Source organism: Agelaius tricolor, unplaced genomic scaffold, assembly GCF_023055355.1.
Source record: "Agelaius tricolor isolate 1412-34295 unplaced genomic scaffold, bAgeTri1.0.p SCAF_12, whole genome shotgun sequence".
Taxonomy (NCBI): Eukaryota; Metazoa; Chordata; class Aves; order Passeriformes; family Icteridae; genus Agelaius; species Agelaius tricolor.
In genome coordinates this window covers 15,551,589-15,577,827 of record NW_027269272.1, presented here as the reverse complement: position 1 = coordinate 15,577,827, position 26,239 = coordinate 15,551,589, and the positions used below count along the sequence as shown (strand labels likewise).

The 26,239-nt window shown below is 46.6% G+C and overlaps 1 protein-coding gene across 3 annotated transcripts in view; it reads left to right on the top strand.

Moving 5' to 3' along the window:
• The first annotated feature begins 22,534 nt into the window (after window positions 1-22,534).
• IL1RAP (interleukin 1 receptor accessory protein) overlaps window positions 22,535-26,239 on the top strand; it is a 51,118-nt gene continuing 47,413 nt past the window's right edge. For 2 of the 3 annotated variants that reach the window (XM_071437777.1, XM_071437780.1), the window contains exon 1: window positions 22,535-22,826. The gene's annotated coding sequence lies outside the window, so the exon portion shown is untranslated. Of the gene's footprint in view, window positions 22,827-22,848; window positions 23,136-26,239 lie in introns of those variants that run through there. The other variant, XM_071437778.1, reaches the window with a different exon arrangement.

Below are 26,239 nucleotides of genomic sequence, written 5' to 3'. Positions count from 1 at the left end.
CTCTGTTCTGGATCTATTTCCAGAAGAAAAGGGAATTGAATTCTATCCCTGCTCAGCTCCTGGTCTTGAGACAAACTTTGATGTTTTCTGCTGGGTGGACCCATACAGGGATTTCAAGGGATGATGGCAATTTGTGAAGCCTGTCCTGCACTCTCTGTAATGATGACAAAAGGAGACAGACTTGGCTTAAAGGGGGTCCATGAATAGCCCAGTCTTTTGCTTCAGGAGTGATTCCAATACTGAAAAGAATCACTGCTTCAGCAGGAAAACTCTCCCTGTCCACGATCAGCTGAGCAGCTTGAATACATGAATGTCATAAGGAGCCTCAGGACTTGCTCTGAGACAGTCAGGACTGGACACCAAAAACCCAGAGAGGTTTTGCACAGAAATTCTGGTGGGCTGGCACCCTCCTGCTGCTCCCTGCCAGCTGGGGCACTGCTGCCTTTGGGTTTTGCAAACTGAGACCCATCTTTGGGATAGCTCTGTGTCCGAGGGCTAGCTCCAGTCTGAGGGATTTCTCCAGGGATTTTGTCATCCCCCCACGAGGAGATACATTTGTACACACACATGAAGATAATGTGTGCTCACTCCTCCTCCACTTATGCATGAAAAGTTTGGTATCTCTTTCCTCCTCAATTCTATTCACCTGATTGGTGGACCTGGGAGGCTGCTCCCTGATGGATGGTAACTCATGGCCATTAGATTAACGTGCTGTTATTTCCTCATCACCTTGTGTCGTTGCTAGGTGACAAATGCATCTCCCAGGCAGCAACAGGAGCTACCAAAACATAGGGCAATTTCTGACTGCCCATTATGGCTTTCCTTAAAGGGCTTGCTCCTTCCAGTGGGAAGAGGGACAGCTCTAGGATCACTCAGAGGGTGACTTCCAGAGTTGCCACAGAAACCACCTCCACTGGGGGCTGGCTCTTGCTGGGTTTCATGAAAGGTGTGAAAGGGAATGCAAGATGGGGAGACAGGAGGAATTTGGGAGCTGATTTACCTCGTCAAGTCTGAGAGGGTCAGGGGTCTGAATTTCAGGAGATGGGCTCCAAATTGTATTTTTGTGCACTAGAACTGATGGCCTATGTTTCATTGGGTGTCATACAATTTCAGATATGCTTTTAGATTAAGCCAAAATTTCAGGGAACAACCTGGGGATTTTTGGATCTTGGTAAGAGTGGGAGGCAATTCACTGGCAAACAGAAGCCCACATAAAACACCTTGCAGCCTGTAAGCAGAGCTAGCAGCTTAAACTTGTTTCAAGCTCTTTCTAGGCTGCCTTCAGAGCATTTGGTGGTTGCTGGGATGACTTGTGGGAAAGCAAGCACCTTGCTAGGTTTTGACCAGCCTCCCAGAACAGTGCAGAATAAAAGACTCAGAAAGAGAAAAAGGAGACTGGCAGCAGGAGAGGTGGGACATGGAACAGAATGGAGAAGACACAGAGATGTGGAAGGGAGACAAGGAATATCAGGGCAGCCCTGCTCTCTATATTAAGGTCAACTGACAAGGGTTAGGCATGTGTTCACTTTTTTATGCTGTGGTGCTTTCACATCACCACCACAATCAATTCTTGCTCCCATTCAAGGCCACTGGGATCTCTCCTCTCCCTTCTTGACTGCACCACACAACCATCTCAGTCTTTGCTTCTGCAGCCACAGCCTTGGCATCAAGGCTCTGTCAGGCTGCCTCCTGGCCTGGCCTGCGATCCCTGATCCCTCCTGGCCTGGCCTGGGATGACTCAGCAGGCAAATTCAGTTTATTCAGCCCAGGAGAAGACCAGAGCAATGGGGAGGACTGAGCATTTCCTCTCTGCAGCGGGAGAACGAAAGCAGCTTCGGTCTCATCCTCTGTGAATGGAAGCCACAAGGAGCTGCTCGTTCCCCATACACACACAGATGACTAAATCCAGCACTGGGGAGAGCTTTTTAAGCTAATGGCCAGTGCTGGCACAGGAACAAATGAGAGCAAACCAACCATGAATAAATTGAGGCTGGAAAAGCAAAGACGGTTCACCCCATCCAGAGCAGCAAGGTTGAGCAGCAGCTTGTCCGTGGGAGGAGTGTGGGCATGAAACCAAACAGCTCCTGGGACACAAGTCAGCGAGCTCCCACACGACATGTAACCACTTCAACAGGACTTGCTGACCCAGGGAGCCCTTTCCCCACCCCACAGAACCACCCCAGTGGGTCCTCAGGCCCCTCCATGTGCACGAGAGTCAGCCAAGGTGGGCCTGGGCTGGAGTTGGTGAGGAAGGATGAACATTTTAAACCAAGGCCTGGAGGAGCTGGCAGGGCCTGTTGTCTTTCAAAAGGATTATACCCATTTGCTGGTCCCCGATGAATGCAGCCCTTTGTGAGCCCGTGAGGGGGATGTGCTGCAGGGGGAAGGAGAGACTCTGCACAGGGCTTGAAATGTTGAATGCCAACAAGGGTGACTTTGTTCTGCTGCATCCTCCCCAGGAACGGGGCTTCGGAGGTCACCCCGCAGATCTGCTACCTCGTCATGTTGGATGGTCCAGAGAGCCTTTTTGTCTGCCCTGGTGTGTCAGCAGGGAAAATCCAGCAGAGAATGGGGGCAGTGAAGGCTCCTGCCTGGCAGGAAGATAAAGATAAAGGAATCTCCTCTAGGTTATGCATATGAGATTTCTCCTATATGTGCATGCACATCCCCTGCTGAGAACTGCAGAAAACTGAACTGAATACACAGGTGTTCATCTATTCAGGGAGGTCAAAACTTTAAAACTATCTGAAGTCCCTACATTGAAGTTTTGTGAGAAACTGTTGTGATTTGTCCAAAAACTGCTGTTCCAACCTTATAATGAACACCTGAAATAAATACTGTAACAACTGAAATATTAAGCTTATCTGAAAGGACTGAGGCAGGAGCTTTCTTGCTCTGGAATTCTTGCACTTTGAGAATGTATATTTCCAGCAAACATTGTGTGTGTGCTGATGACTTTGGTGCTGCTTCTGCTCTCCCCATTAAATACAGAAATCAGTGTGCAGTGATTTCCTGAGAACTGTATTGTGGTGGGGCAGGGTGAAGCCAAAAGAGTTTAGAGAAGTGGCTGTTTCCTTTCCTCTTCCAAGCTGAGTTTTGTCTTTAAAACTCAAGCTGGATCCTAAAAAAATAAAAGGTGCTAAAATAACAGGATTTAACAAGCCTAGCAGTTGTTTTGTTGTATGAGAATTCAGAGCTCAGAATAACATTTTAAGATCTGCTGCACCTGAATGACAGTGGGGCTTCTCTTATTTCCAGCTTGGACATTAGGGCATGAGATAATTCTGAGTTTTATCACTGATTTCCCAGATACCCATGAAATTCTGTGTGTTACAGCCCAGCTAGAAAAAGAGTTTAAGAGATCTTTCATCTCAATCTCTCCAGACACCACTGTACCTCACACAGAGCATGTCAGAAATCAGTTCAAAGGGCTGAATAATCCTCAATAGTTAAGAAACACAAAAGCAGAATTAAGGTTAAAGCTGATAGAATTAAAAGCAGCTTGAAAAAAGAGAAAGATGAAGTATACTAGAAATACAAAGTTATCATCAGCAGAAATTTTTCTCTGTTAATTTTCTAATATGAAATTGAAGCTGATCACAACTACTTGAACTCTGAAACCTGCTGCTGTTTCTTTGTACTCCAACAGGTCCTCTTACTTTTAATCAGTTAAAATTGCATGTGGATTTAATCATTAAAAATTATAGTTAGGCTTTAGTACTTTTTCATAATATCTCTCTTTTTTGGTTGTTATTCAGTTGCCAGGGGCTAAGAAATTACAGTGAAAAAATTAAAAGCCTTTAGTATTTTCATCCCTGTAATTTACTTAGCTGCTGGATGTAAAAAGACAACAAGAGAATAAATTGCTTGAAAGCAAATAGAGGCTTCATTTTCCCCTGCCTTTGAGTTACTGATATCACATTGGACACCACATGGGAGGTTTTGGCTGAGAAATTAGCATGAGACTATCTGGCACATCCTGAAACACATTTTCAAGGCAATTTTCCAGGCAGAACCGTTTAGCAATGAATGCAGAAATACAAATGAATGCTGGTCATTATCAGCTGGCACATGTGCTTCTTCAGCAGGAAACCCCGTGGTCCAGGGCCTTGTTCTGCAGGAGGGGTCATGCAGGCACAGGGACACATCCCCTGTGCCCCCTGCAACAGCCCAGCTCCAGGCACCACAGGAGCACCCTGTGCTTGTCCTTAAGTGTAGGCACCTGCTGACATTTCAGCCTAAGATGATGATCCAAATACCTTTACACTTGATTGCTTATCAGCCTCCCATGCACCTTGAATTCCTTCCAGGTGCCCTTTCTGGGTTTATTTTGAGTTGCTGGGGCCTCAGGTGCAGCCTGTCCCCTGCCAGGCACCCCCACCCACCTGGGCTCCGTGCAGGGAAGGGCAGTGATTCCAGACCCTCATTCCCTGCAGGCAGAGTCAGTTCAGAACAGGCTCTAGCCACGCTCCTGTGTGCCCAGAATTAGTGAGGGCAGTGATTCCAGACCCTCATTCCCTGCAGGCAGAGTCAGTTCAGAACAGGCTCTAGCCACGCTCCTGTGTGCCCAGAATTAGTGAGGGCTGGTACCAGCACTTATGGATTCAAGAAACATGGGACCAGCAGGCTGCTCTCCAGCTTCCTCTTGTGACAGATAAAATGCCAAATGCTCTGCCTAGGAACAGTGAGCTGATGCTGGGTGAGATGCTCTGTACATACCCACCTCGTGCTCCCCAAGGATGTTGCAGCACCGTGTCTGGGACCAGGGTAAGGATGGGACAATGAGGCTCCTCTGGGTTTGCTTCCCCTCCCCATGAGCCCCCAAAGCCCTGTACCATGGCCAGGCTGCCCTCTGGCCACCCAATTCAGAGCTCACCTCCTCTCCAGGCTGGTGCCAGGATGAGAAACAACGTCTGGAAGACCAGATGGAGAGCTTGCATCTTCCTCCCCACTCTGCAGGAGTTTTCTGCATGTATAAACAGCGAGAGATATGGGGGATGCTTCCAGGGCAGACAGGGACTGCAAATAAGACCACGCAATAGGAAGGCTTAGCTTAGCCCTTTCTCCCCCTCAACAGCTTTACTGTTTTACTTCATCTCCCACTTTTACATCTTCCCCAAGAATATATCTGAAAAACACACTCCTGTTTATAATTTCAACACAAACAGCCAGGCTCTTCACACTCCTTTCTTTTAACTCACCCTTTGATTTCCCCACCGACTCCTGCTTCTGCTCTCTCGATTTCCCTCTGGCCAAAAAAATTGTCCTAGCAACATGAATCTTCCCAAGCTCATTTTCCCTCCTTAGAGACCTGCTCAAATACACCAAAACCCCTTATCTTACTCAAAAGCAGATTTTTACAACCTCTACATCTCCCCCAGGTCTTTGCAGCTCTGGGAGCAAAGGATGCAAACAGTCAGAGCTGCCCTTGGAACAGGTGAGGATAATCCTGTAGGACCTGATCAATAGGAAGGGAAAATGAATTCCCTCTCCTTGCTTGCTGTAATGATAATCTCTGTCTTCTAGAGCAAACTCCAGCTGGCCAACTCCTTCCTTGCATTTGTGAGGGTCCTTTTTGTGAGCAACAGCACTTAGATGTGCAGGGTGCCATGGGCTGCATAAATGTAGGGTTCCTGGTACATAGGAGAGTCCAGATGACAGAGAAGGGACACTTTCCAACTTCCACCTGGATGGCAATCAGAATTAGAGGCAGATCTATTTTTTAAATCTCCCCATTCTTACAAGGTATTACCCCTGCATCCACTGTGCTACAGATATCAGCAAGCTCTAATCCTGTGAGAGAGGAAGCAAGTATTTAGCTTCATTCCCAGCTGTGGTCCATGGACACATGGCTTGTGTGACAGGACAGACTTGCAGGGTATCAGTGGGAGTGCTGAGGTTCAGCTGTGTTGTGTGAAGTACAGCAGCTTCTTCTCCTAAAAGGTATCCCAGAGGAAGGTTTTCTAGGGGAACATCCATTGTTCAGTACAAACACTGAAAATCCCAGCTCAGACACCCCCCTCATCTCCTGTGCACAGACCTCTTCTTCCTTGATGTTCTCATCCATGCTCCTGTGCTCTCCTTACTCTTGCAAGCCCTGATGTCAGGGTCAGAGAGAATGGGCCTATTCCCCTGAGATGCAGAGTTCCCAGAGCCTGCAGGCAGGGTGGATGGTGCTGGGTCATCCTTGGGGTGAAACCTGGGCAGTCCAGTCCTGCCAGGCAGGACATTGCACCAAGGGCCCAACACCGTGCACCGTGGGCCCTGAGTGGAGCATGACCATCTGTGAATTTACTATTCCTTCTCAAATGCTAATTAGTTATTTACATAAAACTTTGGAACATTTTAATTAGTTGTGTTAATTTAGAATTCGCAGAAGAGAGCTATAAAAGTCTATTATATGGGACGCTTATTCAAATGAAGCTTGAAATGGCACATGGTGATGTACTCACAAATCTCCTGCCAACACAGTGAGAAAAATGAGAGGGTGGCCAGGCTTTGAGTGAGACAGCAGGAGATTGGCATTTCTGATGCACTGGGTAAAGCTGAGAAGCTGGTCCTGGTTAGGGAGATGGTCCTTTCCCACTTGAGGTCTCAGTCTGACAGTTCCAGATTCATATTGTCCCAATGTTGTCGCATTTGATGTGTCCTCCTCCTCCTCCTCAGGGGAGGATTAACAGTTCTCTCTTTTCTATCTTTTCTATCTGTCAGCTACTTTTTTTTTTAACTTGTAGGAAGTTATGATTAGGTTTGAGTTGGTTTGGGATGATTCAAATCAGGCTAAAAATTGGCTGACAGTTTATGGAGCCAGAGGAATCAGATAGATGGACATCAGTTCATCAGTCATATGTCCAAACCACTCTCTTCCTTTAGGAGATTAGGTGATGCAAACAAAAGCACCTCAAGTACAGAGTTGCCAGGTCTAGAAGCACCCCTTGCTCTGCTTCAGCTCAGACTCTGGGACAGGCACCACAAGGCAGCAAAGCTCCCTCCTGCTCTGCAGGCTGGGAGCACCCCCAGACAGCATCACTCTGCCATCGCCCCTGTGGGTGCTGCACTGCCAAGGAAGGCAGGGTGCTGGTCCTGCCTCAGCTGGGCCTTTATTCTCCAGGCAAGTGGAAAAGGCTTTCCTTCATCAAGTTCATCATTTTCACAGCACTAAACTCAATTAAAGCAAAGATGCCTGTAAGTGGCTGGACTGATAACTTTGTAAATCCGGCCATCTCAGGTTGCTACAGAATCTAAATTACCCCATCACCATTAATCCGAAGATAGAAGAAATGTCCAAGCAGCTATATAAAATGAGGAACTCTGCCCTAAGATTTCATCTGGCAGGGAAAACCATTTTCTGTATAAAATACAGCCCACTTTACCTCTTGAGGTTTAAGACTTGATTCAATAAATCTGGAATTACACTATGGAAAATCATCTTCCTTGATGGAAGGTAAGTGCCAGAATCACATCCAATTATGACAGAGCTGCTGTCTGCCTGAAGAGCTTGAGGACAGCATGGAGCAAGGGAAACACAGTGGTCTACCCAAAATGTTATAAACAGAATTCATGGGTGGTGACATTAAAAGTGAGAGGAAACAATAAGCGCTTGTGTGGTCCATGGCAAAACACCTGTTTTCTTGGTGCTCACAAGTTGTCTAGGAATATGTTTATGTCATTTTCTGAAAAAACAACAGAACAGTAGGAGCATTGCACTAAAACAGATGCACCCCACTAAAGTCAGTGTTTTAGCAGGACCTCCTGTACTCCTCTGGGGGCCCCTAGTCTGGTGTTTTGCAGACTGCTGGGCACGTAATGCTAGAAAGGCCATGTTTGCCCAGCACAAGGAAGGTTTGGGCTGCACAGATTCCATGGATGTCCATTATTCTGCACAAACACTGGAAAATGTGATGGTGCATAGCAGGGAGAGATCACAGAGGAAGGACTGCCACGAGAGGCAAGAGGGGACTGCCAGGAGCAGCGAGCTGCTCGTTGGTCTGCAGGCGATGCTGGCAGAATAAGAAGCAGAGATAAGTCCTGCTGGAAAAGCTGCTAAGAAGGGGAGTGGAGAACACGTGGTGAAGTTCAGCTTTATGTTGTCTGGGAAAGCACATGGAGCAACCCAAGGATGGACTAGTTCACCTGGAGATGAAATAACTAACCTGGAGGGCTGTGCTTCCATCTCTAATGGCTTCAGAGGAGAGGATCAGGTCACACCTCAAGACTGTGCAGTCCCATGAGAGTAACTTGTTGATTTGATGGAAGTCAGCCTGAGATTGTTCAGTCTTTATCAAAGAAGATACTTTGAGAATCACTGCCATGATCAAGGCAAATTGGAAATAATCTCTGGGCAAGAATTTGCTTGATAACAACAACAGAAGGGAGTGAAGCTGGAAGGCACTGTCAGCCAACTGGCAGGTAGCTCATGGGTGTCAAATCCTTTAATCCAACCTTTTAAAACTCATCAGAAGATTTTATAGCAAGTGTATAAATGCCCTGTGAAATCCAAGGCTGCTGGAAATTATTTAGGACAAGAGCCAAACATAATTCAGAAGAAAAATTGGACATCGCTATGGAAAATTTGCAGAACAATATTTTTTGGAAAGCTTTTCTGTTATGATGCATAAACTAGATTCACACTAACAGAGGTGCAGAAGAAACATAACTCATAATTACTCTCTTACTTTCCTCTGGTTGTAGTGGGAGCCAGGACACCAGAACTGTGCTCAGCAAAGCAATCCCTGTTTCCAGTTTGGAGCTCTTACTGTTTATTCAGAGCTCGCCCATTGACCCATCTTCCTGTCACAAACTGATTAAGTGCACATGTCAGAAGGATTGCCAGCAATCAACAGCAATCACTGGAAGAGAAAAGGGAGCTGGAGGGTATCAAACAAGCAGCTTTTCACTAGTGATTTCATGGTGAAGGAGCTGGAAGTCATGGCAGGCCAGTGGCACATGTCAGGATACACCAGAGGAAAGATGGAAATGGTTGGGGAGCTCAGTCAAGAAGAAGCCTTGCCTGCAGCCTTGCCTTGACCTACATGTTGTTCCTTTTCTCCAGGTTTCTGAAGGCAGGCTCCCAGCATCACCTCTCTGTGCACGAGATGCACCCCAAGCCTCACTCCTGCTGCCTCCACCCCCCAGAAGTCTGTCTCACACTGCCCACCATGAAAGCCTACGTGGAGGAGCAGCTTGTAGGAGGCAGGACATGCTGCCTGTCCCTCTGAGTGGACAGAGCAGGCTCTGTCTCATCACCAAGAAATGAATAGGCTTAGTCTCAAAGCCTTCCATCTGCTGGATTAAAACTGTGGTTTTAATTAAACCAAGGAGGAAAAGGCAGAGGAGGAATGGTAAGACACAGTTTGGGGTGTGGAGGTTGTGCTTTTCTTCTGTTTGTAAGTTCAGTATTTTGTGCATGAGAAGAAGTGGCCCAGCATGGTGGAAACAGGTGCTGGAGTGAGTTTGTCCACAGCATCAGGGGTGGGACATCATCTCCTGATGTCCCAGCCCTGAGGGCTGATCTGTGCCTCAGGTGACAGCTTGGACATCTCCCAGCCTGGCCAGCACTTCCCAGGACTGCAGGCAGGGTGAAAAAAAGACTTGTAAAAGGGGTAGATCTTTCCTCATCAGCTGGGAGGGGCAAGTAGATCTACTCTTTGCTTCATCAGAAAACAGTTCTTCAAAGCTTGTGTACCCAGTTGATGAAGAACTGCACTTGGCAGATAGAAAATGCACAGCACATCCTGTAAACCTTTCCCAAAAGGGCATCACAAAATAATCACTCTGATTAAGTTCTTAATTTTTTTTAGAGCATCATTTATCAGTTTAATTTAACATTACTTCAGTTGCTAAGGAACAATGATTGCCAACCTCCACCAAACAGGAATTTTCAACACTAGTGTCTGGTCATCTAATTGGAAAATATTACAAAACTCAAGCTGAGGTCTACCCTCTCCAGCCACACTGCACAGTGAGACATGGAAATGTTCTGTATTATATATAATAACACTGTTTATTAGTCAAGACTTGTAACTGTAGGAGAGAACAGCAAAATCACAAAAGGCTCAGTAGAAGAGACTTGCAAATTAGTCTCATTACTCTTGAAATTGAACTGCTTTCCATGCTCCTGGCAGAGATACCTCAAGGATACTGAGATTGCCTGTGTATTGCATTTCAGATCATGATCATTCTGCTTTACACAGTAATGTACTAAGTCTCCATCAGGCCAGTGATGGGAAGGGGGATGTTTACTTAGTGATGTGTGAAATGATGAATAAATCTTCAGGAATTATTTTGGGGGAGAGGGCAGTGAGGGAAGAGCTTTATTACATTCCTGGATCACCACCAACTGCAGAAATCCAGAAATTTTGCACATCTTTCAAATACTGGGCATCAAATGGGGGGGGGGGGGGGAAAGGAAGGTTCAACTCTGGTTCAAATTTCTGCAATACCAAAAATGTTCCTTCATTTCAATTAATTCTTGACCTATTTTTAATGAAAAGAGCCTGCTGTGTCTTTCTGCCTCAGAAGACTGACATTGCCAGCAGGATGCTGCAGTCTCTGGTCCCAGCTCCCTGGTGAGTGGTGGGGGCTTTCCTCAGGCTGTGGGGATGCTCTGCTCCACAGGGCCATGGACTGCACCCCACACTGTCCAGAGCCCCTCTCCCCACTGCCACCCCTGCAGGGCACTTACCTGGGGTCACACAGGAGGTCTCAGATGAACCAGCCTGGAACCCTCAGAATGAACCAAACCCTTCAGCTCCAGGCCTGGCACAGGCTGGGTCATTGCACTGGAGCCACTGTGGGATCACAAAAGGGACCTGAGCTGGCACTGAGAGGGACAGGGCAGAGAGACAGGTCAGTAAGTTTTCTAGATGAATATTTTCAGAGAAAAAAAGAGCAATGTTTTGAATAAGCTCCTGTGACATAAATAATAAATAAGCAATATACACTGTATATAGAGACATACACATACATGCATGCATTATGGAGAGCTCTTCTTTACTGATTGATTCCCTCAGGAGTTAGGAAATCACAACTAAAAACAATCATTTGTATGCAGAGATAGACTGCACAGAGAGACAGAATTTTCTGTTCTTACAAAGACAATACTTTTTGGAAAAACCCCAACAAATTATTGTGAGCCATACTCAATTTTGTCTAAACAAACAGCAGAAGAGATATTTTCAAAAAGTAAGGAAATAAAACTGATTTTTTTATATTTGTAATTTCATAAGCTTTGATTTTATAACACTGTTCTCAATACCTGAGCAACTCAACCCTTGTATGATACTTCTAAAAATCTGAGTGTTTATTTCACTAGCATGAAACAGGGACAAGTACTCACCAGATAAAAAGGTAGATCTCCCCATATTTGATTTTAAGAGTGTTTAGAACAATCTTTCCACTTTTTTGATTCATTACTGAAGCCAAAAGGTTCCCAGTTCTCCCAGGGAAACTCGTGTGCCTGGCAAGGGGGCAGGTGAGCCCTGAGCTTCAGCTCTGCTTGTCCCTGCCACTCCCTGCTCTGCCCACCAGCCACGGTGGGCACAGCCAGGCCCACTTCTGTCCCAGCACTTCCACTTCAGGCTGCATCTTTAAAGCACAAGGCACAAATCCTTGAGCAATGGCATTGGATCTGATATCGCATAATCTGCTGAGCATACAAAAATTGGGAAGATTAGAATAGTGGCCACCACCAGAACGAGTTTGGTGATACTGACTGATTAAAAAAAAAAAAAACTATTAAAAAAAGAAATGTTTTCCCTGGACATTGGGAGGATGAGATGCTCCCTTAACACTTGATGTGACTTTCAATCAGTTTTCCCTGCTTTTTCCTGGCTTTTTTGCAGCATCCCCCTGACTTTATTTCTGATCGTGAACATTGAAGGTTTAATCAATCATTGCTCCTCCTGCTTCTGGAATCTAAGTGATTCACTTGTATTTACTGAATGTCATTAGGCCACGGTGATGAAGTAGCTCTGCTTGGATCTTTAATCCACTCCTTGTTATAAAAAACCCCATAAGATTGAGCTGTTTTTACGTGGTATCAGTTCAAGCCCTGGACACTGCTTGGAGGGGAAAAGGACTGATCTTCCATGTTTCTCTTGGCTAATCTTAAGGTTAATAGAAAGAGGACAACAGATGCTTTGTGAATTATTGCTTTGCAAATTAAACCTTCTTTCTTTGTTGCAGACAAGGCTGGGATGTTCCTTATTTTGTTACAGAAACCAGCAGTAGTTGGCTTGATCCATAGTACAACCACATTTTATCATCTACTGCACGCCTGGAGAGCTGTTTCAGGAGGAGCTGACAGATGCTGCCAGCAATAACAAAAGCACAAGCCCTTTGGAAATGTAACTGAAATGCAAAAGACTTGCTTAGCTCCTTCCAGAGGCACAAGCAGACCTGGCTACAGCGGGAGAGGAAAACTGGAGAGTGCTCCCTGGAGGCTGGAGCAGCTCCCTCTCCTGCAGGCAGGAGGCCTCTGGGATTCACCAGCTCTGCTGCTGGGTGTCCATGCTCTGCTGTAAGCAAGTCTCCAGCAATCCCCTCAGCCTGGTTTTTCACTGTACAGAACAAACCCCAGTGAGGACTTGTGCCGTGGTTTTTCAGAAACTCAGTTCCACAGAGCAACAAAACTTGACGGTGCCAAACACTCCCATGTTAGGGCTCATCAGGAGTTAACTAATGATAATATCTGTCATAAATACTTTTGGGAATGGCAAAACATCAGACTGCATTGCAGTTGTGCCTCATTCTTTGTAAATACATGCTGAATATTTTTAACAAATAATTATTACGCTTCAGACTCTCCCCTTCCAGATATTCCCCAGTGACAATTTTTGCTTCACATAGAAAGAAACTGCTTCTTCATTCAACAAATTAAATGTTTGCCAGAATGGCATATTAAGAATCATAGGATGGTTTGGGTTGGAAAAGAACTTGAAGAACATCCAGTTTCAACACCTCTGCCATGGGCAGGGACACCCTTCACTAGACCAGGTTACTCAGAGCTCCATCAAACCTGGCCTTGAACCCTTCCAGGTACAGGGCATCCAAAACTTCTCTGGGCAACCTGTGCCAGCTTCTCACCACCCTCACAGTAAAGAATTTCTTCCTAACATTTAATCTAAGAGAAACCAAACTCTCTGCCTCTCTACTGCCAGGCAGGGGGTGGCTTTACCAGCAGGTGGAAGGGACCCAACAGTACATCAGGCAGGAAGTGCCCTGAGCCTTCCCTGAATCCCCAACAAATAATCCCACAGCTGTTTTGCCTTGAACATCTGGAACACTTATTGTGTTTGGGCAAGCCCTCAGTAAGCATTGCCTTACCTATATGTAAAAGAGCACTTAAACTTTTCCTTAATTTGCAGATTCCTATTTAACGTTAAACTCATGTTTAAACAACAAGCAATTCTTCTTCTGTTAATTAAGATTTATACAGGTTCCCATGTGTAGATGAAGCAATGAAGTCCTAATGAGCAGAGAGTCTAATTATGATCATTCTGTAATTGAAATAGTGGTGTGCCTCAGAATAAGGCTGTTATTTTGCCAGATAATGGACTAATGAGCACCAAAGAAGTAGTAAAAAAGGTCTGTAAAGGACTCTTGGCAGTTCTTATGAGGACAGGCCAGAGTGTGAACACCTCCATGTAGTATTCAAACACGTATAATGGAATATACAATGCAATACAGCCAAAGATTTATATCAGTGTTGGAAGTGGCTGAAGGTCAAGGGCATACCAAAAGCAATGGAATTAATTATTAATGCGAGACAGAAGAAAATAAGCCAGACACAGCTGCATGAAGTGATTTAAGAGACAGATTAAAAATATAAAAAGGGAAGTCAGTGGGAGGCAACATTGGGAAAATGATCAACATCCACCACAATATTGGTCCCATCGGCTGAAACCAGCTCCCTCCACGTTCTGATTGATGAAATACACCAGAGTCCCATATTTTTTCTTGCCTAAATGACCAGCTCTAATCATGAGCTCTACACATTGCTGCTTTCTTCATCGTTCAGCTGGTCAGGAAAAAAAAGATAATTACAGAATGTTTGTTTAGTAATTGTCTGCTTCTATTTTGGAGTTTGCTTCTGGTGCTAACGAATGCGACTCCATTATGTCATTTATCATGTGAACAGTCAGGTTGAGGAACATTTTAAATCAGGAACTATTTTGGTTTGCATGAGAAATAACCTCACAGAACAACTGACTGATGTGTGAGCAGAAAAATCCCATGTCTGAAAAGGATAGGTTAGGTGATTTCACCAGATAAAAAGCTTAAGGAAATATCTTTTCACCAGCAGAGCAGACTGCTCATGGACAATGGAAGAATTGCAGCCCCATATTTTTCCTCACAAGGAAGTCCAGATTTGAAGTTATTTTACCTGACTTGCCAGGTAACATTTATTTTCTATTACCTTTTCTCCTATTACCCTTTGCAAAGGAGAACATTCATTTCATTGGATGCGCTAAAAATTGTACTTTAAACCTGACTTATGTGCAGGTAACACAGGTTGTAATTATATCTCAGGTGTGGCAAGAGCAGAAAAGCGGAGCTAAAGGAAGGAACCAACCAGACGTTACCCACAGATATATCTGGAAAGTAATGGGGACTCACCACTTATTTATAAACAGCTCCCTGCCTGTTGTCATCTTATTTCAAAAGTCCCATGCCTTCTTGGTGATTTCTCATGGGCATCTCCTCACAGCACTGACTCCTTCTTCACAATACAGCCAACAAACTCCATCTCTCTTCACAGCACAACCAACAAACTCCAACTCTCCTCACCCAGCTCACCCACTCTTTTGTGGCACTCATCTTCTTATTGGACACAGCTGTGGCCTGTTAAGGGCAGGCCTGTTCCTAATCTTTGGTGATTGGTACAGCTGCAACTCCTCAGGTGTGAGACTGCCTTCTGCACTATCTTTATTTTCTTACATTCTATCCCTCCGCACCTCCCCATGAACCTTTATTGATATCCAGAACACTAAATTTCCTCTGTTATACTGTAGCACCAGCACATGATATTTTCCTGACTTAATTCAGCCCAATCCAATGCATTTGTCCATTAGGGTGGGATCTCACACACATTCCCCATCCACATGGACAGGTGTAGCTCTTGGTGAACCTCAACATGGTGGCATGGGCTCAGCCAAAAGGCTACTGGGAGCACACAGCCATGTGAGAACAAACTGGAAATTTCCTCCAAGGGTATTTTTCAACCTCAGTTTGCTAGCTGATTTCACAGCTGTGGGTTGAGAAACCTGTCTGAAGTGACTGGCCAAATAAAAAACCCCATCCATTTAATAGGGTGTTCTCTCAGCAATAATGGAACAGGAGTTGTTTGACAATACTTTGGGTAATGTCTTGATGACTGTAGATGGCTAATAATAGCAGTTCCTTTTTTTCCAGAAATATGAAAGTCATAAAAATGATGGTTTAGAGGGACCAAAACTATTTATAAACTGAAGAAGAATTCAGTGAAGAGTTTTGACTAAAAAGGAGTGGAGGGGAGAATTTTAATGTGCTTGAAATAGAAGTCAAAATCTTAAAGAAAAAAATGCAAATCTGAAGTATTTTAAGTGGTTTAAAAAAAAGTTGAGTGGCTCAAACATGAAAGGACACCTTTTGTTTCGGATCAGATGAAGATTTTGTGTTTACCAGGATGAACAACCTTGATTCGAAATGTCCTCTAACTTCAGCCTTAGGGTGGGCAGAGGACTCCAGTTCACCCAGGATCTTTCATCCATGCTACATACAGAGAAATAGTAATACAGAAAATGTTAACTGAAAAAAATTAGAAGTTCTCAGGAGCATTGACTTCCATCATAGGGTTTTTGTTCATTTCCTTTTGGCCAATTACTCTCTTCAGAAACGTCTCCGGCACATTATGAAGACTAAGTGTTAAACCTGGGAGGTCGTTTCACTTGCAGCCTGCCGAGATGGTCTTTACATTGCTGGTTAACGACTTGTGAACTTCATTGTCAGATGCTGCTCTGCGCCTTCGCATCTCCCAGCTGATGGCTCCGTGCCATGAGCCGAGCAACTGCTGGGCTCCGAGGGCGCCTCTCGCCCTTGTGAAATTCGAGTTCATTCTTTTTCTGCTCCCCGCGCTTTCTCCCTGCAAATTTATGACTTGCTAACAAATGCGTTGCTCTTGATTCCCTCCTCTTCAGTGATCTTTAAGATCTCTCATTTCATAAGGAAGAGGCAGGTGGGAGATCTGCTTCCAAAAAAAAAGAAGTTTCCATAAGCATGGCTTTGTGGAGTAAGGCTGCCTGTATATCCATCCAATTTCCATTGACTTAATTCTGTCTTTTTTTGTCAAGTTGCATAGCAATAATTTACTGTCTTAAATGAAGTGTTTTCCTCAAGATGCCCACATTCCTGTGAGAGCTGGAGGTTTTACCCACACATGCAGGCAGCAGCCTTTCATCATTCTCCATATAAATTGAATACTTCCTCTGCTTGCTTTTACAGCTGTTCTCTGAACGCCATCCACAAAACTAATTCAATATTCCTGTGGTTCACCCATTCCTTCAAAAACCTTTGTCCAGGCTTGTTTTATCCTGGGAGGCTAACAATATTTGTTGCACCTTTGCAGTGGCACAGGGCTGCATTGCACTGATCTGGCACCCGGGAATCAATAGCAGTCAGGGTGGGAGGAATTACAGTTCCTAGTAATTGTGCAAATGCAAATTTATTACTCCAAAATCCTCTGTAATGTAAATCCAGTCAGGTCAATAGAGGTAGAGCAAAACTGGCCATTCTGCTTCATCTGTTATCCTCATTTTTATAAGGATGGATAGCAGCTATTAAGAGAAAGGAACTTTCAAACGCCTGGAAATACACTGACCTGGGAAAAGAGCTGCAAGGGTGCCAGAAATCACTCTCTGTGCAGATGGGTATTCTGCCTAACCAGAGCAATCAGCATTGCCAAAAACCTCCACCAGTGTGAACTGTTACATCTCCATTAGCAGTGCTGATTAACAGGAGCAGAGGTCCTGCCCTTTGGTTAAACCATGCCAGCCTGTTACAGAGGAATTCCCGATTTTGGCAAGTAACAGCATCTCCCTCCATCAAGGTCTTGCTAACCTGCAGCTGCCTTTTCCAGTGATTGTGTAAGGTTTTCTGCAATTTTTTGAGTTTGCTCCTAAAATCTTCTGTTGCTTGTGTAATCTTTTTACGAGCTACACAAAAGAATTGTTTTCCTTAAGAAATCCTTAACATATGCACAGATAAACTCAGAGTCTAAAGGTTAATGTTGCTTCATCGCTGCTGAAGTGAAATCAAAGATTTAAAAAGTCATTCTGCAGAATGATCTTGCATTTTCAGGGGAAAATAAACTGTTATCGACTACAATAATAAGATTTTGGAATATGCTAATGGATTTTTTTTCATTTACCACACTCGATGCTCTCTTTTTTTCCTTAACCATTGCAGTTTATTATCAGACAGTTACAGTTCTCCAGAGAAGTTGGGTTTTGTTCAGAAAAAAAGACTGTTAAAAAATTATTAAAGCACCAAAACACCTGTATAAACCTATGTCAAGACAGGAGGAACTCTTACAAATAGGTAGGATAAAAATACACTGTATTAAGCCTTTTCTTGTTTTTAAGATCTTTTAATTGGCTCCATTTACCCGGGAAAGACAATGTGTTAATTTAGTGCCTTTTCCCTTCTGCAGTGGTGTCAGCAAACCATCAGCCAGAGAAGGCAGGAGTTTGAAATCATCTCCAGAGACCACTCCCTGTAGAAATACCCATCAGTAGGGAATTGCCTCGATGCCAAGGCTGTGTTCAGCCTATCTAGCTTTATTAATCTGCTGACAGCCTGCCACTTCTCGCTGGCATCACTGAGCAAGCCAGGTAAACTGCAGCCTAATTAATGGCCAGGCTAGAGGCTTTCTTCAAAGACTGACTGAGACAGATGCTGGTTTTTCCCAACAGAAATGCCAACCCAGTTTAAGTGTTCCTGCAACCTCCACAGTCAGGCAATTTACACAGATTTGGTGTGTTTGAATACACTGTGCAAAAGGATGTTCAGGCATCCTAAACACAAACAGTGTCCAATGTGTGTGTACCTGTGGGTCAGATACCTGCCAAATGCCAAAGCCTTCAGGAGGATGAGAAGATATTCCTCTCCACCACTGCTTTGAAATAGCTTTAGTTTGTATGAAATACAGACTCATAGGACTGGAAATATCTCCAGCCTTAGGCTGTATCAAAACACGTGTGACAGAGATTTAAATGGACTTGGATGCAAGTCATGTAAGGTCAAGTTTCCATTTAAGAACCATTTGCATTAGCAGTCCTACCACTGTAGTAGCACAGGGGAAGAGACACTAATGATATTTAGCATATTAACATGGACAAAAGCTATTTGCTACATCCTCAGGAATAAACACAGATGAACTCATAACAAAGCTGTGCTTCCAATCCTCCTCATCGTGCAGGGCTCTTACAGAGGTTCACACAAAATGCCTCACTGGGCAGTGAGATCCAAGATGTGGTTTGGGCATAGCCAATACAGCAGAGAATACACAATCCCTGTCAGTCAGGCTCACCTGACATGTGCAGTTGTGACTCCTCATGCATTTTGGTGAATGTGCAGCTCATACCTGTCTGAAAGCCAAGCCTGCCTGCTCTGCCAGGCACAGGTTCCTTGCTGCAAAATGGTCTCAGCAGAAAACGTTCAGCTCCATGTGTGGGTAACATCAGCTCCCTTGACAGAAGCAGATGGGAGGTCCATGTGCTGCTATGTCAGAAATATCTGTCATTCTCCCATCTTCCCTGTGTCCTGTATCTTAGGTTATCAGGCGTGCTCCTCTCAATGCCAGTTAAAAGGCAGGTGTCAAACACAGAAGGCACGTTCATTTATAACTCCACAGACTATAATTATATGTAGTCTAGGGCTTATTTCCTGAACTAGGAAGGAGGAAAAATGGGTTAGGTGGGTGTGAGTAACAAGCAAGAACATGTCTTTTAGAGGTTATGAAACTACCTTGATCTCCCAGTATCAGAAATGCTGGCTAAGAACAAACAAATCAGAAAACTCTGTGCAGGCTGAGAGTTGGGACAAAAACAAGGGAATTGGGAACTGACATGGGAATAGTAACAAGTCTCTGATCGAGGCTGGGAACTTAGTATTGCAAGCAAAAATGGAGGAGAAGTATGAGGTCACCACTACAGCTTATTTGCAGAAAGATAAGTGCAATCTTGGGATTACCAGGTGAGATATTTCAGTGAAAAATGGGGACTTTAATTTCAGTGTATGAAGCATCAGTGAGACCTCCTCCCATTTAATACTCTAACTACTTTTGGTAACCCATATGAACTTTGAGATTAATTGACACCAGAGCAGATGCAGGGAAGAGGTCTGAGGTGAACTGAGAGTCATTTAGGAAAGAAGATTGAAAAGCCAGTCCTCTGTAGCTCAGTGAGAAAGGCAGACAGGAACCATCTCCATAAAAATACCTGAGTAAGGAGAAGTGAGCAAAACAGCTACTGAAATGAGAGCCAGTGCTGGTGCCAGAACACGTGGGGAAGGGTTCCTGACCAGCAGGGACATGGACAGCCCAGGAGAACCTCACAGAGGGGTAACAGGCAAAACCACAACATTGTTTAAAGTGGGAGCATGGTCCTTTCATGAAAAGGACCATAAACAACATTATTCCTGGCACAGCAGAGAACTGGGCTCTATGATCCAGGATCCTCCTGTGCTTGTAACTTCAAATTGCCTAACAGGAATAGAACAGCAGCAAAACAAAGCCTTTGGCCACTTGTTACTGGAGGTCTGTGGAATATTTTCACAGCAGTTGCAATGCCAGAAGCTCCAGTGTCCTGGCTCAACACCAACACATTCCTCTGCTATTTAAGTCCCCCCCGTGGTTTCACTTAGTAATGCTACTCTTTGCTCCCTGTCCAAAAATTGTGGAACAATGCTGCCTTTTTGAGCTTAAAAATGTTTTCTATTTACTGAATTGCTCTTCAAAACATAGTATAATTCACTCTAGAGTGTAACTGTGTTGCATTTTAACCTGCACAGAAATAGCATGTGCAAGTGTGGAGAGAGGATGGGAGAAAAAATAGCAGTACAAAAATATCCTTATGACAACACTGAGCCCAAGTGAGAAATATTACCCTTATTTTACAGTAGGAAATTTTTGATTCTTTTAATCCATAAACAAAAGGGTTTGAAACCTTTCCCATGAAAACATAATAAGCAGGTGTGGTTTGGGGCTTTGCTATCAGCTGTAGCTTTTAACCAGTCTCTGAAAATTTGGTCTTGAATCTTTTTTATGAGCCTTTCAATGAAGTCTAAAGTTGAATTCTGGCTTTTCATCAAGATTAGAGAAAATTAATGACCCTGGCCTAAAGACCCCAATTTGCACTGGCAGGCTTGGAGTTTGGAACAGTATGAATTTCCCAGGGTGTGTGTGTTGGTGACTGTTAACCTGAATTACCAGTATTGCAACAGTGCTGGATCCTCCCAAACAAGAATCATGACATGTCCTATCCCAGATCTGTATCTATGGATGGCAGATATTACGTAGAACAAGGAATTATTATTATTATTACTATTATTATTATTTAATTCTTGTAACAATCACCAGATAGCTGAGCTACTCACTCCCACAGCTGCATTAGGTATCATGACTAAAATATGCAACCCTTTTGTTATTTCATCTTCTATGAGAAAAGTGGACTGTCATATTTCAACAGACAATTTTAAGCACATATTTCTCAGTAAGTATGTTGGAAAATACAGCTCATAAAATGTGCCTTGCTATTCCAGTTTTGCCTATATTCAGTATTGCAGCCAAGTTATACAGATACCTAAAGCAGCTCCAGACAAGAGGGGGTCCTGGAGCTGTGCAGGTCGCATAGAGCAAAATATGCACCAATCTGCCCTTAGAGTGGGGTAAATTAGTCTTCACAGAGCTCTGCCTTAACAAGTTGCTTTAATATTTGGATGGAATTGGGTTAGAGATGGCTTGAGTAGAGCTGATTCTAAGCACAAGCCAAGTAGGCAGATTTTCAAGGGCATTCACCACCAGGACACAGAAGCTGCTGAGATAAGAAACTTTCTGCCTAATTTTGCTGTGCCAGAACCCTGGGAAGGGAAGGAGAGAGAGGTACAGGAGGAAGAGATTTCCTGCAGGAGCTGCAGGAACAGCACTGGCTTCCCACCACAGCTCCTTCCCAGCCCCTGGCACAGCCAGGCTGTTCCCCAGGGTGGGGGGGAGCTTTAGGTGTGTGTGTAGGAACAGCTCCTGTTCCCCAGGGTGGGGAAAAGCTTTAGGTGTGTGTGTAGGAACAGCTCCTGTTCCCCAGGGTGGGGAAAAGCTTTAGGTGTGTGTAGGAACAGCTCCTGTTCCCCAGGGTGGGGGGAAGCTTTGGGTGTGTGTGTAGGAACAGCTCCTGTTCCCCAGGGTGGGGGGAAGCTTTGGGTGTGTGTGTAGGAACAGCTCCTGTTCCTCAGGGTGGAGGGAAGCTTTGGGTGTGTGTAGGAACAGCTCCTGTTCCCCAGGGTGGGGGAGAGGTTTAGGTGTGCCCACCTTGGAGAGGTGGTGGGGCTGCTGAGGGCAGGGACCCCCTCTCACAGCAGCCACGTTGCAGCAGTGCCTCATGCAGCCCTGCAGAGGGATGGGGAGATGGGGGCTATCAATGGCTCTGATGTCTTGGCCAGACCCTGCACCCCAGGACAGCTTTGTTGCAGAGGAGCTTCACGGGATGGGGTGAAATTTGGTCTCCTAGATATCCTGGAATCACCTTCTGAGGATAACAACTGAGGGGTTGAACTCAGTCCAAGTGTTGTAGCCAACAGTGCTAAGAAGTGCTGCAGCACTTTGAGCAGACAGGAGTTTCCTTAGCACTACAGGCTTTGTGTCCAGCCATTTGTCTCTGCTGTCAGCCTGCCAAGATGTGATAAAAGTACCAATAAGGGCAGGTTGCTCACTGCCAGGATGGAAGAGACTCCAGGCCAACCTGAGAGGACAATGAGCTTTCCTGGGCAAGGGCAATCCTACACTGGGGGCTGCACTTAAAATCACTGGCCACATTCTCCTAGAGCAGGTGCTGGCCCAAATCTCTGCAGAATTTTATTTCACTCCTGAGACTCCCTGACACTGCCCTTGCAATCTGTTTCAGGTGCCCACTCCTCATCCATCAACAATTTCAGCCTCATCAAGGCTGTATCTGTGCCAGCGATCGAGCAAAAACGGTGCCACTTCTCTGGACGAGGTGGCATCAGAATGTCCAGGGAGCCCTGGGAGGAAATCACCAGGAAGGAACGCCAGCACACCAGAGAGGAGAATGGGGAAACTTCACTTTCCCAGGGGGCAGGCGGCCCGCAGAGCGCTCAGGGGCTGCGGCAGGGCTGTGTCCGCCAGCCCTCTCCAGCCAGAAAGCGTCCAGGACGTGTCCAAGGGCTCCGGGCCGGCTCCAGGGGCTCCGGGCGCCTCCCGCCCCCGGCAGCTGCCGCCGGCAGGACGGCTCCGGCCAGGAGAGGGAGCCGTGGCCCCGCGCACCCCGCCTCGCACCCCGCCTCCCCCGGCCGGGGCCGAGCCGGCAGCAGCGGAGGGACGGAGCTGTGCCTGTGCCTGAGCCTGAGCCTGCCCTGCCCCGGCCCCGCTGCCCCGCAGTGACCGCGGCGGGACCGCCCCGAGCGCCCCCGGAGCGCGGCCGCGGGGAGAGGGGCGGGCGGGGCGGAGCGGAGCCGGGGGCGCGGATCAGGCACGACGGCGAGGAGGAAGAAGAGGAGGAAGAAGAGGAGGAGAGCGCGGCGCGCCGGGCACAGCTGTGCGCTCCCCGCGTCCTCAGGTGAGCCGCGCTGCCGGGGGTGCGCGGGGGACGCCCGTGTTCCCGTAGGCGTGGGCGTGGGCGGGAGTGGGGACAAGGGAGCCTGTCCCGCCCCGCCCCGGCCGTGAACTTCCCGCACGCGAAGGGAAAGTTTGTGTCGGAGGAGGCGGATTCCAGCCCCGGCGCGGGGGGAGCCGGGCGGCGGCGGCGCGCAGCCGGCAGCGGCCCCCGCTCCTCGGCTGGCACGGGGGGAAGAGGAAGGAAAGAAGAAGAAGCGCTCAGGAGAGCCCGAGGAGCAGCGCCCGGCGGGCTTCGAGCGAGGGAGGACAGGTGGGCACGGTGGGAGCGAGCGAGCGGGGCCGCGGATGGGGGAGCGGAGCGGAGCGGGTGCGATGGGGCCGGGGACCCCGCGGACCTTGGGGGACCCTGGGCGATCCCGCGGTGTGCGGGGACCGAGCCGAGCCGCGGGACCGCGGGTTCGTGCCCGCCGCTCCTGCGGCCGGGCCGGCGATGCCCCGGTCCCCGACATGCGGAGGGATTCGCTTCAGTTCGCTCCCGTGTGCCGTGGAGATCTGGGCATTGCTGGCTGGAGCGCTACACGCGCTGGGAAATGCAACTTTAATTTTCATCCGGATCGCAAATTCTTGAGCCTCTGATAGCTGCTCTCTGCTGTCAGATGGGTCTCTGAAATGGAAGTGGGGAGAGGAAGGGGTCAGGCTTAAGCCGTAGCTGGGAAATAAAGTGAAAGAGACGTGCAGGAAAACCGACTGGAAGCGATTAGATGCTGGCAGCAAGATGGCCTTTGCTGTGTTTGTTGGGGGCAGCTGCCCTCTTATGTGAAGCAGGTTTTTTTTGTTTTTGTTTTTGTTTTTTTTTGTTTTTTTTTTTTTTTTTTTTGGGGGGGGGGGGAGGGAGGGAGGGGGTGTGTGTATCTGGAGGGAAACTGGATGGTTTCCTATAAAAGAAAGGGAAAAAGGAAGCCATCAGTGCTTCACTATTTCGGGTGTCCCTTTTCTGTGCCAATGCTGCTCTCCCCTGTTACAGTGGCAGTGCTTGTTCCTCACTCTGGGCTGGTTTCTTGCAGTGTGCCTGTACAGTGCTTGGCACAACAGAATCCTGATCTTGGGGCCTTGGGATGTCACAGTAAACTGGATTATAAATGCCCTCTCACATGCACACTCTGTCTTTTCATCCTGACCTCTGCTTTGTGAATAGCTGGTTATAGTGCTTGGATAAAATTCTGGTTGGCTTTACAGATCTTTCTTTTCTTATAAAATGATGGATTTTGTTCCATGCATTCCGTTTTTTGTCCTAGGAAAGGCTTTTCACTTCTGGATTTGTCAGATTGCAGCAAGCTCCTTGTATTATAAAAACACTTATCTCCTTCATAATTAAAAAGTATTCTTTTCCTGACACTCCATTTTTAACTGTGCCCCTCTCGGGCAAGCAGAAGTGTCACCCAGCATACTCTTCCAGGACTGTGAGGTGTTATTTATTAACTGTACTGTGGAGAGTCCATATCTCATAACTTAGAGGGTCATTTATAACAGGTTGCTTTTGACAGCTCTGGAAGATTTACTTGCTGTCTTGTATTCCTTGCAGGAAAGGCATCCCTTGTTTTCATGGAGAGCATCACTCCAGCCCACAGGCTCTCGGGTGGGCAGGCTTGGTGCTGGAAAGGCTCCTGCTTTCTGTCTCCACTGCCTGCCTGTGTGAGCAGGAGAGGGCAGGCAGAGAGGATTAAACTCTAAAACCCAGATATTCTTCCCTGGAAGTAGGCATGGTGCTGCTGCTGGGATCACCTTGTTTGGAGGAGCAGCATCCTAAGGATGTAGGATAATGAGGGACATGGAGAGTAAGCCTGAGAGGACTTGGGGTGGTGGAAGCCTGCAGGGCACTGCAATGACTGGAAATGTTGAGCTGGGAAGGTGGGAGCTGCTGCATGAGCTGGAGGAAGGGGCTGTGGGGTGAGAGGTTGTGTTTCTGACTCCATGCCTCTGTGCAAGGCAGAGCTGCATCCGCACAGCCCTGGGATTGTTCTCCATGTCTCTGATTCTAGCTTGAGTTCAAAGTGTCTGCATTTGATATGATGCTTGCTGATGTCTGTCCATGCCTCCCCAGAGTGCAGAAGGTCCTCTGATCCCTCCAGGGTGTGGAAGGAAAGCTTGTGTGTGAACACTTCTGGGCTCTCCCCTCCAGACTCTGTTGGTCTGTGCAGGTATTCTGCATTTGAGCACAAGCACATGCAGTGGGGATGAACACTGCCCTGCTCTGGGCTCCAGCAGCCTCATCCCCAGGGCCAGGTAGCACTACCCTAAAACACCTGGTACCGCAAAGCACACACAGATAAGAGAGACCCAAGAGGGTGGCAGGAGTGGTGTAGCAGCCTGAATACTTGGAGGTGTGGGAAATGCCTCCCTGCTGGCCTCAGAGCTGTAATTTTAAGCTCTAAAATAAGCATTCAGGAAGAATAAGGCAGAAAGATTTTGTCCTAGCCTTATTCCTTCAAGACCTGCATGAACCAGATGCCAGTTCTAGGGAGGAAGAATTATATTCTTTATTCAGAATAAGAGTCCAAAATTTGAGTTTTTATTCCTTCTTCTCACTTCTGCTTGGATTTCTCTGTTGGCTATTTTGGCAGGCACATGATTCATATTTCTTTCCCTGTGTGTCCTGGGTCCCCTCTCTTGTCAAGTGTGCTCCCATTTCAGCAAGACTCTGACTTGCACAAACTTGCCATAAAGCCCTTGTGGCTGGTGGTGTGGGAGAGCCCAGCCTGGCTCTCAGAGTGCAGGTTGCATTAGCCAGGTGGACACTTTGGAAGATTATATCAGCATGTGAATGCATTCATGTCTTTTTTTCCCCTTATCATCCAGTAATGGGGAGTGCTTTGGGAATAAAAATAGAAATAGGGAAAAGCCTATATAAGCTGAAATCTGTGAACAGCGCCACATTATCTGGGAACTCAAACACGTTCTCCAGTGCAGCTCTGCTCTCCTCCTTCCTCCTCTCTCTCTTGACACAGCTCATGGATTTCAGTGTCCCCATGAGCAGAGCCCGTGTCCTCTGTGCTGCCAGGCTGCTGCAGCCTGCCTGGTGCCAGCTCTGTACCTGGAGGGGAGCTGGAGCATCTCTGGCTGGGCACAGTGGGACAGAGGCAGAGGCAGAGCAGGCTCAGGTGTGCCATGCCCTTCTCCACACCCTGCAGGAGGCTGGGGGCTGTGTGCAGGTGGGGCCCTGCCAGACACGGTTTGTGGCTGCTTTGTTCTGCTCCAGCACCAGCAAAACGTGCAGCTGAGATTCCCTGCTAGACAGGAACAAAGCAGCTTCTTCTTTTGGGAGGTATTTTAGGATTTCTGCCCCCCCAGCAGTGCTTTTGCCAGGCAGAGGGCTAATCTGATGTTTCTCAGCCACAGTGCTGCTCTCTGTGAGGC